The sequence below is a fragment of the Zalophus californianus genome, chromosome 16 (assembly GCF_009762305.2).
Source record: "Zalophus californianus isolate mZalCal1 chromosome 16, mZalCal1.pri.v2, whole genome shotgun sequence".
Taxonomy (NCBI): Eukaryota; Metazoa; Chordata; class Mammalia; order Carnivora; family Otariidae; genus Zalophus; species Zalophus californianus.
The window spans coordinates 11305111-11318972 of NC_045610.1; the positions used below are offsets into that span (position 1 = coordinate 11305111).

The 13862-nt window shown below is 49.1% G+C and overlaps 1 protein-coding gene across 5 annotated transcripts in view; it reads right to left on the reverse strand.

The window, feature by feature from the left end:
- EPN2 (epsin 2) overlaps window positions 1-13552 on the reverse strand; it is an 80365-nt gene extending 66813 nt beyond the window's left edge. For all 5 annotated transcript variants that reach the window (XM_035724536.1, XM_035724535.1, XM_035724534.1 and 2 more), the window contains exon 1: window positions 13421-13552. The gene's annotated coding sequence lies outside the window, so the exon portion shown is untranslated. The remainder of the gene's footprint in view (window positions 1-13420) is intronic.
- Between the last annotated feature and the right edge of the window lie 310 nt (window positions 13553-13862).

Here is a 13862-nt window from a genome sequence, read left to right on the forward strand (position 1 = left end):
AGCTGGGGAACCTCAGGCAAGCACGTTTCCTAAGGGAATTGGCCTGTGCCTTCTTTTGGGGATTTCTGGGGAGAGAAGCAATCAAGTGTGTGGTAAGAACAGGCTGCCACCCACATCCCCAACATCTCATCATAGGTTCAGTGTCACCAAAGGGAAAAGACACATTCAGCAACCAAAACAGCCGCCGGCTCAACCGCCACTCCTACCTCAGAATGGAAGACAGACTGGGGCGGCAGATCAGGTATCGCATAGTCCTACTCTCTCATGTCCATCACAGATGGGGAAACTGAGGCCCAGAGACGCCAGTGTGGCCCTCTCCGGAAGCCTCTGAAGCGCATGCAGTGCTACTGGTCCTTGGTTCCCCTGCCCAGCTCTGAAGTCATCCCCCCACTGACCGCTTCCCCATCTCAGCACCAGCACCAACAGCCTCCCCCGCCCTCACCCACAGCCAACTGGTTAATCAGCCCTCTCCATCCGGCAAAGCAGAGAGTTCCCTCGTGGCCTCCCGGCGCCTCTGGGGGCTGCAGACCCCGCCACTCCCAGCAAGGGAGGAGGGGACAAATCACAGGAAGTGCTGACCTCTTCCCACCGTGGCCATGGCCGTGGCCGTGGCCGTTCAAGGGAAAGCTCTGCACCACCCCGGTGATGGTCACACAGACCATCAAGACCCCTAGTTAGTACTAAACAAACCGACAACTTAGAGAAAACAAAGCAAACTACTAACTGCGACCACAGTGACAAGGCCATAGGCCAAGTTTGAGTTTGGTTCTTCCTACTTCCAAATTTTCCTTGATGACCATTTAAAAAAGCACCCTAAACATTCTCCGAGACTTAGGATAAAAAAGAAAATCAGCCTGGAAATACTATGTTACAGATAATCTATTTTGGTAGAGCAGACGGAAACACAGTAAGAATTAGGCACAAACTGGGCCCCAAGCATGGGACGTGGGTCCTGAATGGCCCAAAAGATCTGCTTACAAAGCTGTACTCCTCCTAGGCAGGCCTGAGATCTTAAAATCCCAGTGGCTCCTCCCCAACCCTGGTCCAGGAGTGAAGGCTTCTGCGGTTCTGGCCACAGAGAGAAGTCCCTTGGAGCTTTCCCACTGGTTCCACCGGCAGGAAAACCACTGGAAGCCACATAATCCTTTTTACTCAGCTTCTCTGAGCTGAAACCACCCTACTTTGGGGTAGGCTGTCCTCCCAGACTACACCTTTTCTCTATTTATCCCTGCCTTGCTTGCTAAACAAATGTGAAATGGCCTAAAGCAGCGGGTTCCCAACCCACACATGTCAATCTTTGGGGAGCTTTGGAAACATACTTAGGCTCAGGCCCCCTCCCAGAACAATTAAAACAGAAGGTGGTGGGGCATGAGCATTGGCATTTTAAAAAAAAGAAACTCCCCAAGTGATCCTGACAAAGTACAGGAGCCAAGCAGAGAACCACTGGCTTAGAGAAACCCAGAGCACAATGAAAAGCAAGTAAACAAAGAAATCCCAGCAATAAGGAAAGAAAAGGCGGGGGGGGGGGGGGGGGGGGCTGGGTTAGAACCCAAAGTACAGGCCACACTAGAGCTAGCACGAGCGACTGACTTTGAGCTGAGCTTCCTGACGGCCAAAGCAAAGAGGATTCACACTGTCCACAAGAGAGAGATAAAGCAGATTCACAGAAGTTCCTCCTTGTCCTGGGACCTGAGATGAACATCTCCCTGACACCCTCAAAAGGAGAACACACAGCATGATGCAACGAGAGCATATGCCACTTCTCACCCCACAGGGCAGCCCTTGTGAAGGGTACCCACCAGTCAGCAACGGACTTACCCAGGGCTGTTTTCTAACTCCTTGCTAGAAATAAGAGCCTAACCGTGATCAATGTCTATATATACAATATGCTACCAAATCCACTTCGTTTTCCTGATCACGACGTTACCTAACCTGCCACCCTGAACTCCAGCACCTGGTCATGACAACACAAGGACACTGACTCTGTTTACTGAGGTACAGAAATAAAGGAAGTGACTCATGAAAACACCAAGAACACTGAGTCTGTCCCCATAACGCAGGAGGGGGCAAAGTCAAGCATTTCCCTCAATGCTAATGCAGAGAAAGGCCACTGTCCACCCTCAGACCCATAGCTGTGGTGTCTCAGGTCTAAGAGCAGGGTCCCCCCACCCCAAGGTTGGCAGCCCGGGAAGCAGGCCTCACGGCCGCCAAAACCAAAAAATAGCAGAAGAGGCCTCTGAGTCCCTTACGCATAGTATACTTTTCTGTTATGTATGATGTACTTCGGAAGAAGTTCTTTGTCAATGTGTTAAAATCAATGGAATCAATAAGTAACCACCTTCGTACCCCCTTATTCGTGACATTTTCTTTTTGATCCATGCATCGCAGCACATTTCAAAGTAAGCACTGACAAGTTAAAGTGGTAACTACTCCCCATCGCCCAAGGTGGAAACAACCCAAATCTCCTATCAACAGATGAACAGATCTACAAATCGTGGTCTATCTACACAATGGAATACTATTCAGCCATAAAAACGAATGACACACATGACCCCATGGCTGAAAATGGAAAACACTATGCTAAGTGAAAGAAGCCAGACACAGAGGGTCACGTATGTATGATACCATGCACGTGAAATGCCCAGCACAAGCAAATCCTAGGGACAGAAAGCAGATTCGTCCTTTTCAGGGGCCGGAGGATGGGAGAAATAGGAGCAACTGCTTAATGGGTATAGGTTTCCTTCTGGGGTGATGAAAAAAGTCTGTTAACTATGCTGTGGCGATGACTGCCCAACAGTGTAAATATACTTATAATGCTACTGAATTCTTAAGGCTTTGAAATGGTTACCATGGTAAATTTTGTGTCCCATGTATTTTACAATACAAAAATTAAAATAGCAAAATTCTTATTGTTTTGGGGTGCCTGGGTGGCTCAGTCGGTGATTTGGGCTCAGGTCATGTTCTCAGGGTCATGGGATCGAGCCCCATGTTGGGCTCCATGCTCAGCACGGAGTCTGCTTGGGATTCTCTCTCCCTCTCCCTCTGCCCCATCCCTGTGCTGAGCATGCCCATTCACTTGCTCTCTCAAATAAATAAATTAGTTAATAAAATCTTTAAAAAATAAATCTCACTGTTTTGCCCTAATAGAAGTACTAACAAAATTCAACCCACATTAAGATTTTGTATAAAGATGGATCATTATTCCACACGTGCAGAAAGTCAGCTTCAACCCCAGAGCACTCAAAAATCAAAATTAGGGGGCGCCTGGGTGGCTCAGTCGTTAAGCATCTGCCTTCAGCTCAGGTCATGATCCCAGGGTCCTGGGATCGAGCCCCGCATCGGGCTCCCTGCTCTGCGGGGAGCCCGCTTCTCCCTCTCCCACTCCCCCTGCTTGTGTTCCCTCTCTTGCTATGTCTCTGTGTCAAATAAATAAAATCTTAAAAAAAAAAAATCAAAATTAGGATGGCTGGTGGCCAGTCTTCTCTTAAAAACAAGTTTCCAAAGAGTCCGTATCTGCCTCTGCCAGTGATGTGTATCGAGGCACTTATCCATGAAGTCTGGGATTTGCTTTGAAAGTAATCGAAGAGCGGGGAGGGTGTAGATAGACCACGATTTGTAGATCTGTTCATCTGTTGATGGAGCTCCTACATGGGAGTTCACTGAACTGTATTTACATAATTAAAATTCTCCATAATGGAAAGTCTTGCTTTGTTTTCAAGCAATTCCCAAATCTAATATACTGGATAATGCTCTGCAGAGGTAAAGACCAGATGCCCTTAGGCTGTCAAATTCTAAATTCTGGTGGCTCTACCTGGTGCTCTCCACCTGCGCCCCACAGTTTAGGGTCACAGGGGCAGGCCTGTCCACAAGAGACCACACAAAGGGGCTCAGAAAAGAACCGGAGCCCCAGGTCACACTGCCAGGCAGCAACACATGGAGTCGTCTGACCTAGTCCTTCACACTGCAAACCAATACATTATCTAGGCCTCCAACATGCCAGCCCAGAATTCAGCTATCAGCTAGGGGCAGGAAACCAGGAAATTGTTCACTGACATGCCTTTAACAGAGCTATGGGACCCCCGCCACTGCAGACAGAGCCCGCCTCCCAGATCCAAGGAAGGGAGGATGCTGCCAGGCTCTCACTAGATGCAATAGGTTAAAATTGCAATTGCCTATCCACGTGTTTCTCCTCCTCCTCCTTCCTCTTTGGGAACTAGATGAGGGGTGGGAAGTAAGGCCGGTATCCTTCCCTGTTGTATTCCCAGTAGCTAGCAAAGTGCATGGCCTGTAGGAGGTGTTTGACTAAATGTTTGTTGTGTGGTCCCGACTTTTGATGGATACCGCTCTAAAGGTGCATCATAAAGACTTGCTTCTCACAAATGCCAATGCAAGACATCAAATGGAAGGCACCAGAATGTACGAGGAGAAGACGAGAGACGAGGAGTTATGGTACAAACACTACCACCTAAAATAGCATCAGAGATGCTCTGGAACGTGAAGCCCGGGGTCAGAGAGAAGGGGGCACGGAGGGGAGGTGTGGGTATGCGCCAGGCACAGGAGGGCGTGAGACGAGCATCTAAAGCTCAGGCAAGGAGGAGGGCATCGAACAGGGAGGCTGGCGAGCTCTACCACCCTGCACCCGAGGCGCTGCTGTGCCTAACGCTATGTGAGGCCCTGGGCTCCAGAGCAGGGCCCAGGCAACGAAGGGAAATGAGGAGGCATCATGGGAGGGGTGGGGGCTGCGGAGAACTGGCGCCCGAAACCCCATCCAGAGACAGTGCCGACATTGGCGCTGACCCACTGTTGCCAGGCAACAGTGCAGGCCCCCAGCTGCCAAGCGTTCCGATTTGTCAATGAAGCTCCAAGTCCGCATTGCTCTATAAGATCTCCTGATTTTCAGGTTGGCGACTCTGGTAGCCAGAATTATGGCCTCCCAAAGATGTCCACATCCTAATCCCAGTTACACGGCAAAGGGGAATGAAGGTAGCAGATGGGATTAAGGTTTCTAATCAGCTGACCTCAAAATAGGGACAGGAGCCTGGATTATCCAGTGGGCCCAATGTACCGGCAAGGATCCTCAAAAGTGGAAGCGGGGGGCCGAGGAATCAGTGTCAGAGCGATGCGGTCTGAGGCTACTGCTGGCTTTGGAGACAAAAAGGGCACGGATCAAGGAACGTGGACAGCCTCTACAAGCTGGAAGAGCCCAGGAAACAGATCTTCTCCTGAGGCCTCCGAGAAGGAACACAGTCCTGGCTACACCATGACTGTAGTCCCCTGAGACCGGTGTTGGAAGTCTAACCTGGACGACTGTTTGAGGCCCCTGCATTTGTGATCATTTCTTACAGTAGCCATAGGAAACTAATACAGCAACCAACTTTAATTTTTAAGAAAAAAGGAGGGGCGCCTGGGTGGCTCAGTCATTAAGCGTCCGCCTTCGACTCAGGTCATGATCCCAGGGTCCTGGGATCGAGCCCCACATCGGGCTCCCTGCTCCGCGGGAAGCCTGCTTCTCCCTCTCCCACTCCTCCTGCCTGTGTTCCCTCTCTCTCTGTCTCCCTGTCAAATAAATTTTTAAAAAATCTTAAAAAGAAAAGAAAAAAGGACAGTAGAGCCCAAACAAAACACATCTGTGGGCTAAATGGGGCCCGTGCACCACTTTTGTCTGGTCTACTCCAAGGAGAGTTGAGGGCTGGGCATCTCCCGGGTACTCAGCACAGAGCCTGGCCCAGGAGCTCTCTGACATGCATGCATCCCAGGGTTAACTACTAGGTCCCTTACCTTCACAACCCACTCATAGAATTCTCCAGGGATTTCTGGAGAAACAGAGCTGCTTGGGGCACCTAGCTGGCTCGGTGGGCAGAGCACACAACTCTTGCTCTCGGGATCATGAGTTCAAGCCCCATTTGGGCGTAAAGCTTACTCACCAAAAAAATAAAAAAATAAAAGCTGCTTGAGTGTAAGTGCAAGGATCCCCATTCCCAACGGACCTGTTAGCCACAGCACCACAGACGCAGAAAGACGCAGATGGGGCCGGACCTCACCCTAGGACCTGAGAAACTGGCCTACAGTAGAGGGTGGAAGGGGTGAGAACCCTTCTCAACTCTGCCTTCTGCAAACACAGAGAAGTGAAGGCTGTTCAGCTCCCTGGGGAAGCCTCCAGGCCCTCCCTGCCAGCCACCCACAGGGCACTCTCTTGCTCAGTGACTCCCCAGCACCGACAGCAATGAGATCACTTTGGGTGTTTTTTTTTTTTTTAACAGCAGAGGAACACTTTTCAAAGGAGCTCTTTTTAGTTTCCCACGTTCAGAGCGGAGCAGAGCTGCTCTGATCAGAAGCAAAGTGGAAGACCCAGAGCACTGCCCACTCAACCATCCAAAGGTTGTGTGAAAGCCACGTCCCGACTCACAGCGCGCTAAGCACTTGGCCAGTTCTGCTGCATATCCAGCCCTCCCTCCTCTACACCCGCCCTGCTCACCCAGAGCCCGAGCCTGCCCCTGCTCCTTCGGGCCTTGGCACAGTGCTGTTCTCTGGCCCCAAGGCCTCTCATCGGTGTCCCCCAGAGCTCCCACTTTTCCTTCAAGACTTTACCTACCCATCACCTCCCCTGAAGCCTTCTCTGACACCCAGATTCACTCTCGGTATCTGATACCACTTTTTCAACTTCTCCCTCCCCAGGCTGCCATTACTTTTCCCTCCGTCAGGAGCCACTCTCTGCAGATCATGAGCTACTTGAGGGCAGAAACTTATATCTCATCACCCATGCATTCCCAACCTAGAGGGCACACTACATATGTGCTCAATAAACACTGCAGATGGAATGAATTGGACTCTAATTTTTTTCTGACAATATCATAAATTATGATATGGTGATATGCATTAAATGCACCAGGTAAAACCTCCCTTCTGATCTTCGACTAATCAAGTGACTCAGGTACCCTAAATCCCAACTATCTTTAATAGAATTACTTTGAAGAAATGTAGCTTTAAGGTTTACAAGTAGTGTTTGCCGCAGTCATTACAATTAGAGGTGGAGGAAGGAATCTGGCTCGCTCGCAGGCTTGAAGGACCAGGTTTAAGAACCCGCTGTGCCTGCTCCATGGGCCTGGCTGCGGAAGGAGGATCAGCAAATGGGTGGGGCACCATCTTCTCTCCTGCCCTCACAGGGTTTACACTCTTGGCTACACCAGCCCCCTTTGGCAAAGGAGCTCAAAGGCAAACTTCAGCAGCCTGGGGGGTGGGGGGTGGGGGGTGGGGTCATCTCTCCCTGGCACAATTTCACCTTCTCTGCCGCCCCCTCCCCCTTTCCCCTAGCCGGTCCTCAGCTACTCCACAGGAGCTCAGGGCCCAGCACCCCATATCTCACCACTGCACAGGCTTCTGGCTCTCTTCTGCCTCCAATTTTCTCCCACCTTCTAATCCCTGACGCTCCCTGAGGCTCCCCTGAGCATACAGTTCATCTCGTCAGCCCACACAAACCACGAAAATCATCTGGGGCACTTCTAAAAAAGCTACTGGCTCTCCCTCCGAGGTCTGGGGTGGGGCCCCCTCACAGGCATTTTTAAAAAGCTTTCCAGGCCATGTGATCTGCAGGTGCAGCCAAGGATAAAAAGTGCAGGCTCGCAGGCTGTCCCATCCACACTTCCCAGCCAGCACCGAGGCCTCCAGGGTCCCTGCCTCTCCCTGAACAGACCCGGGCTCCAGGACCTCCCTTCATGCTGACACGTACCTTGTGCTGTCTCTGGAACTGGGACCTACCCAGTCTCACCAGCCTACCCGGTCAGGCCCTGCCACAGGGCCCCTGCCCACACACTTGAGCTCCCTACCGCCACCACCACCAAATCCCAGGGCCCTGCCTCATCAGAGCCAACGGCCATCCGGCCGCCTTAATCTTCACTGTTCCCAGCGGGCATATACACTGGGCAGAGCTGCTTCTGTGAATGTGGCGTGCCCCAGCCCACCCCAAGCTTTGCCCCCTGCTGTTCCCTCCACCTGAAATGCCTTCCATCTGTCTTCTGGACCTGGACCCTGTTCCCTGTCCTTTGGGGTCCACCTCAAATCCTGCCTTTCTCCCTGAGGTCTTCCCTGACCCTTCCAGATTTTTCTCCATTCTCGATGCCCTGACAAAGAATCAAAATCACAGCTCAGCAAACCACCAGCTTCTAATTGTCTCACAAATGTCTTCTCAATCGGTGGCAGGAAACATGGCATTTCATTTACACCCATCATTTTGACTAGAGACCACATGCTGCGTATTTTCCAGGCCGATGCCGACCTCAAATGTTCTGCTCCAATGTCATGAAACTGTCCTTGATTTGATGCCCATACGTCTACATCAACTGGACTGCTTCTCATAAAGTGGTATCAAAATTCTTCCCCTTGTCATGTGTTTCCCAAATTTTTGGACCCAAAGTACAGTCATTATACCCCAGGACAGCAATGGATATCAAAGAGGCGCTCATGGAGAGCTTGCTTGCAAGTAAAAATGTGACTTTTCAGGCTGTCACCATTCCTCCACTGCCAAGACTTTCGAGGGGAGGGAGGTGGGGGGGAGGGGGCAGACTCTGAACAGCCAACCTCTAGCTCTCACGGTTTATTCACCTCAGCCTTAAAGAGTTTACAAAACAACAAATTTGAGTCCAAACCTCCAGGGGCTCCAGAGAGCACAGGGCAGGTACTGACACATAACTGTTTACCATTCCTTGGCTTGGGAGCTGCAGGCCATTTTCAAACCTTGGGAAAGTGATCACACCCCAACCTCCACATACACTGTTAAGACCAGAAAAAGCACCCAGTTGCTGTAAGTCATATGTTAACTGCCTGCTGAGGAAGGAGACACTTTATATTTTTATTTATAGAACTTTTTAAGACTATCACGTTCTTCTGTAGGAACTTGATCACGTTTTACCAAACAACATTAACCAGGAGATTTTTTTTAGTCCTTAATTCCCATGTGTCATGTTTACAGAGCCAATGTGCAGAGCTTCAGGATTACAGAGTACAAAAGAAATGAGCCCTTTCCTCAGAGCAATTTGGCCAATTATTTTAACACAGTTCTGCAAACACAAAAACCCTTACCAGCCCACACAGACTTCCTCCCAGCCAACCCAGCCCGGGTCCTCCCAGGTCCCCGCTGTACGCTACCAGGCAGATTGAGGTCTTTGAATTTCCTTCCATGGCCCCAGACAGGGAGGGGAGGGGTTGTCATAGAAATGGCTTCATGAGGCTCCAAAACCGACAGGTATGGGACTGGCTGGGGGCGCGGGAACAAGCCTGACCCCTCTGAGCCTCAGTCTGCTCATGTGTGTGTGAAATGCATTACCTCCCAGGGTTGTGGGGTACAGCAAGGCAATGGGAGCACCTGGCAGGGCTGCAGAGTGAGGTAGTGGAAATAATGTGGTTTTGAATCTGACACAGGTGGCAGCAAATCCCTGCTAGGGTAACTTACTGGCTGTGTGGCCTGAGGCAGGTGGCTGAATCCCTCTGAGCCTTAGTTTTTGCATATATGCAAAAAGCGAAATAGTGACCTTGAAGGATCATAATGAAAATTAAATTAAATACCGTGCCTAAAAGGAGTAGCATAGGGCCTGGCACACAGAAGACATTCAAAAACTGTCAGGGCATGCGGTCGAGCGCGCGCGCACACACACACACAGGTTTGGTTTTGATGGACAAGCTGATAATTACTATTGGTGGAAAACAATTTTCTCCCCCAAACTCTAAACACCAAAGAATATTAAAACAATCTGAACCGTTGGAGGGAGGAGGAGTGACTTCCATTAACACCAGTGGCCATCCCTAATGGCCCCGTGGGAGTGTGCCTGGTGCCCTGCCCTTTCTCAGCTGCATTTCTAAAAAGCCTTGACAGTGAACATCTTGTTGATGTGTGGGAATGATGAACTGGCTTTTCTAACGGAATCCTGGACTTACTGCCCCTCTGAAGGGCACTGACGTTCCTTTTCATGAAGGAACACACCCCGACTAACTCACATAGTGATGATGCCTGGGACCACAGTCCCGGTTCTGATCACGTAAGAACAAAAGTGAAAACATCTCTTTGACAAACAAACTCCCTTCCCAAGGGTCATGTCTTCATCTTCTGAGCAATTTGGGTACATTTCAGAGGCAGAAAAGTACTGCTGTGTTCGAGTGTCCCAGCATAGTCAGGCACCCCCTTCGTATTCGGTCCTCTGCGCCAGGGTCCCCAGATCTGGTTCCTGGGCCAGGAACATCAGTGGCACCTGGGAACTGGCTGAAAATGCACATTCTCAGGCTTCACCCCAGACCTACTGAATCAGACTCTCTGGGGGCAGGGCCCGGCAATGTGTCTGACAGGGCTGCTGGGTGATTCCAATGCACGCTTGGAGTGTGAGAAACACCGGTCTCTCCTGCAAGATGGTTATTATTAGCCCCACTTCAGAGATGAGGAAAATGTAGCTCGGTGATTAGAGTGCTCAAAGCCACCCAGCCTGGAGACCAATTTGTACCCACATCTGATTCCAAAGCTATTTCTCACATGGCCTTTGTAGCCAAATTGTCTGTACCATTTGGTGCCCTCAGCTACTGAGCCACCGGGATGTGATGATGACATGAGCTTCAGAAGGTTGGGAGTGAGAAGAAGGATGAAGCCTGCTCTCAGAAGTGATTAATTATAGATGCCTTTAAATCCACATCATGCATCAGCCCTAGACGGTCGGCCATCCCTCAGGACGAGCCTGCTTTTCCCTGTTCCATTTATCAGCAGGGTTGCCATGAAGAGAAGGGGGGGTGGGGGAGTCCCTTCATTTACAGCCCTCTATGCACCCGCTGCCTAGCACTCCTTTGAATAGAAAGAGAAGTTACCTATTCTGTCTCCAGAGCACTTGAAAGTGCAGCCCTGACCTTACAGGAAGGCTTTTCGGTGCCCAGGCACAAAGGTTCCAGTACCTGGGGATGCTGGGAATGAGTCACCAGAAAGAATCCATCACGTGTACACGGAGCATTTTAACAATGTTGCGGGTCTGGTTCAAAGGAGGCAGGCCTTTTTTTTTTTTTTTTTTTTTTAATCTAACCCTAAATCTGGCGTCTATCAGTTCAAGTGGTTCATTAAACTCTTGACATTCAACCCGCAGTGCTTTCACAGATCCCAGGTTAGGAAAAAGAAATCTCATTCACCATTCCCAGCCTTCTACATAGACTTGTGTGGTGATTTTCAAGATTGCAAGTTTATCCTATAATTTAAATGAGTACACCTAACACTGAGGGGCTTTATACAGGAGCTGGTGGGGTAGGAAGCCAGGTTTGGGAATTATACAGACCTTGGTTTGACTTCTGGCTGTGCTAGCTCCTCACAGGTTACTTACCCTCTCCGGGCCCGCCGCGTTTTTCCACTGGCAGATGGGTGGGGTAATCCCATCTTGTACGGTTGATTGTTTCTTGTTTTGTTTTTTAAGTAGGCGGCACGCCCAGTGTGGAGGCCAACGTGGGGTTCGAACTCACGACCCTGAGATCAAGACCTGAGCTGAGATCAAGAACAGGACACTAAACGGGACGCCTGGGTGGCTCAGATGGTTAAGCATCTGCCTTCGGCTCAGGTCATGATCCCAGGGTCCCGGGATCGAGTCCCGCATCAGGCTCCCTGCTTGGTGGGGAGCCTGCTTCTCCCTCTCCCTCTGCTGCTCCCCCTGCTTGTGCCCTCTCTCTCTGACAAATAAATAAATAAAAAATCTTTATTAAAACAAAACAAAACAAGACACTAAAGACCTGAGCTGAGATCAAGAATAGGACACTTTGAACAGACAGCCCGTTTTTGTTTTCCTATGTTATACGTTGATGTGAAGACAAAATGAAATGACATTAAAAAAAAATAATAAAGTCTGCTGACACAACTTTGCTGCATTTCAAGACATAAAAAACTTAACCACATGACAGGAAAACAGATCTAGTCAAAAAGCCCATAGATGGGTTACACTGAATATACTCACTTAAGGGCCCCAACACTTATTTCACTCTATTTGTTTTTCTAAGTTTCTATTTTTAGACACCCTGAACAAGCTAAATCAGACCAAAGAAAATTCCATTGACAAAGTTATCAGAAGGCTTGTCAATTTTCAACAACTCAACAGATGGACATAAACAGTCATTTCACAATGCAGCTGACAAAAACAAAATGTGCTCTCTCCCACCCTCGACAATCTTAGTTACATCACCCCACAGCATTCGTCCGTTGTCAACCTGCAGTAGGCCTTGAAGCCAGTCTCCTCATCTCTGTGAGACTGTTTCTCAAATGAAGTAGCAGGTGTAAGAGTATTTTCGAATCCAACAAACCCGTTTGAATCCCAGCCCCATCACTTACTAGCTGTGTGACCTTGAGCACATGGCTTAAGCCTCTGGGTCTCAGTTTCCTCAACTGCAGAAGGGGGCTAATATGCCTGTGGCTGATGATACCCGTGTGTCACGTAACATGACATACCCGTACGACGTATGACTGCCGGGCAAACAGTAGTGGTTTTTGCAAGAGCAAGACAGAACAGTAGAGCCTGTGGTAAGGGATCAATAAAAGTTTGTTCCTCAGCCCCCAGGACGACTCATTCACATCCCAAAATTTTACTGAGCATCTCCCATGCGTCAGAGACTGAGGTGGCATCGAAGATGTCTCAGTGCCACAAGAGCCCCAGATACAGAGATCCTGTGATTAAGTGCTCCAAAAGACTGGGGGCAGTGAGGCTTGGAGAGAAGGGTCTGAGGGACCCAAACACTGGTGGAGTTGGCTGGCAAAGGCTTGAAAGAAGACGTTCATTTAAACTGGACACATGAATAGCAAGTTCAGCAGACAAATGGGGGACAGGGTTTGAACTAGAAAATTCCTCATATTCCCACCAACCTCAAGTTCCCCAAATGCAAGCCCTTTCATTTCAGCAAGGCTCAGGATCACCAGGTACTCATGCCACGAAATGCCAACCACCACAGTCATCCATGCCCCACCAATCCGACAGGAAGATTCTGGGGGACGGAAGGAACAACTGCCAAAAAGCCTTAAAAACTTTAATGCGCTTCCCAAGAGTATGAAAGGGACAATTCCATGCATGAAAATTTCTTGGCACTTTAGTCCACAAAGAACTGGAAGTTACCCTCTTCCGAATGAAATCTTTAAGGAAAAAAAAAAAAGCCCACTCTTTAAGTTCTGGAAGAGCCAAGCCATTAAAACAAGTCCTAAAAACCCTTTTAAACTAATAAACTACTTTTGTAGGGCTCTTACCAGAATCCCAACTCTTAGGAAATCCGCACGTTACCATGGAAGACAGTTACATTAACAGGCATCAATTATATTTCTACAAGGGCTTTTTTACAAGGGATGGGTCATTTTCAAGGCTGCAAACATAGGTCTCATCACTTGCAAGTTACATTTCCGCACACACTGGCCACCGTGTTTGACATAACACACCTTGCTGCGAGCGAGTTCTCCACCGAACTTCCCATCTGTCAAACTCAAGGTTCAAGGAGGTAGAAAGCTTGTGTAAACCAGGAGAGATCAGTACATCCCACAGGACCATCCAAACTTGCTCCTGGTCCAGGGCCCTGTGGAATACAATCCTGTATCGTGTCTTACCATAATTTGCACTTTACCCAACTCTTTACTAGCCAGTATCTATCTCCTTCAACGCTTACAGAAGAAAAGCCCAGTGGTAACAAGACCAAGCCCATATTTAAACTAAAGAAACTAGTAAGCTTTAAAAATATAAAAATAAAAATACAGACAGAGTAAAGAGCAGATCTTGGTGGCTTCCAACACCATCACTGATCTCAAATACAATCAATGGAACAAGAACGAGTCAGGGAAAAAAAACTGTTAAGTCCCCTCTGATGTTCATTTAAATACAGATGAA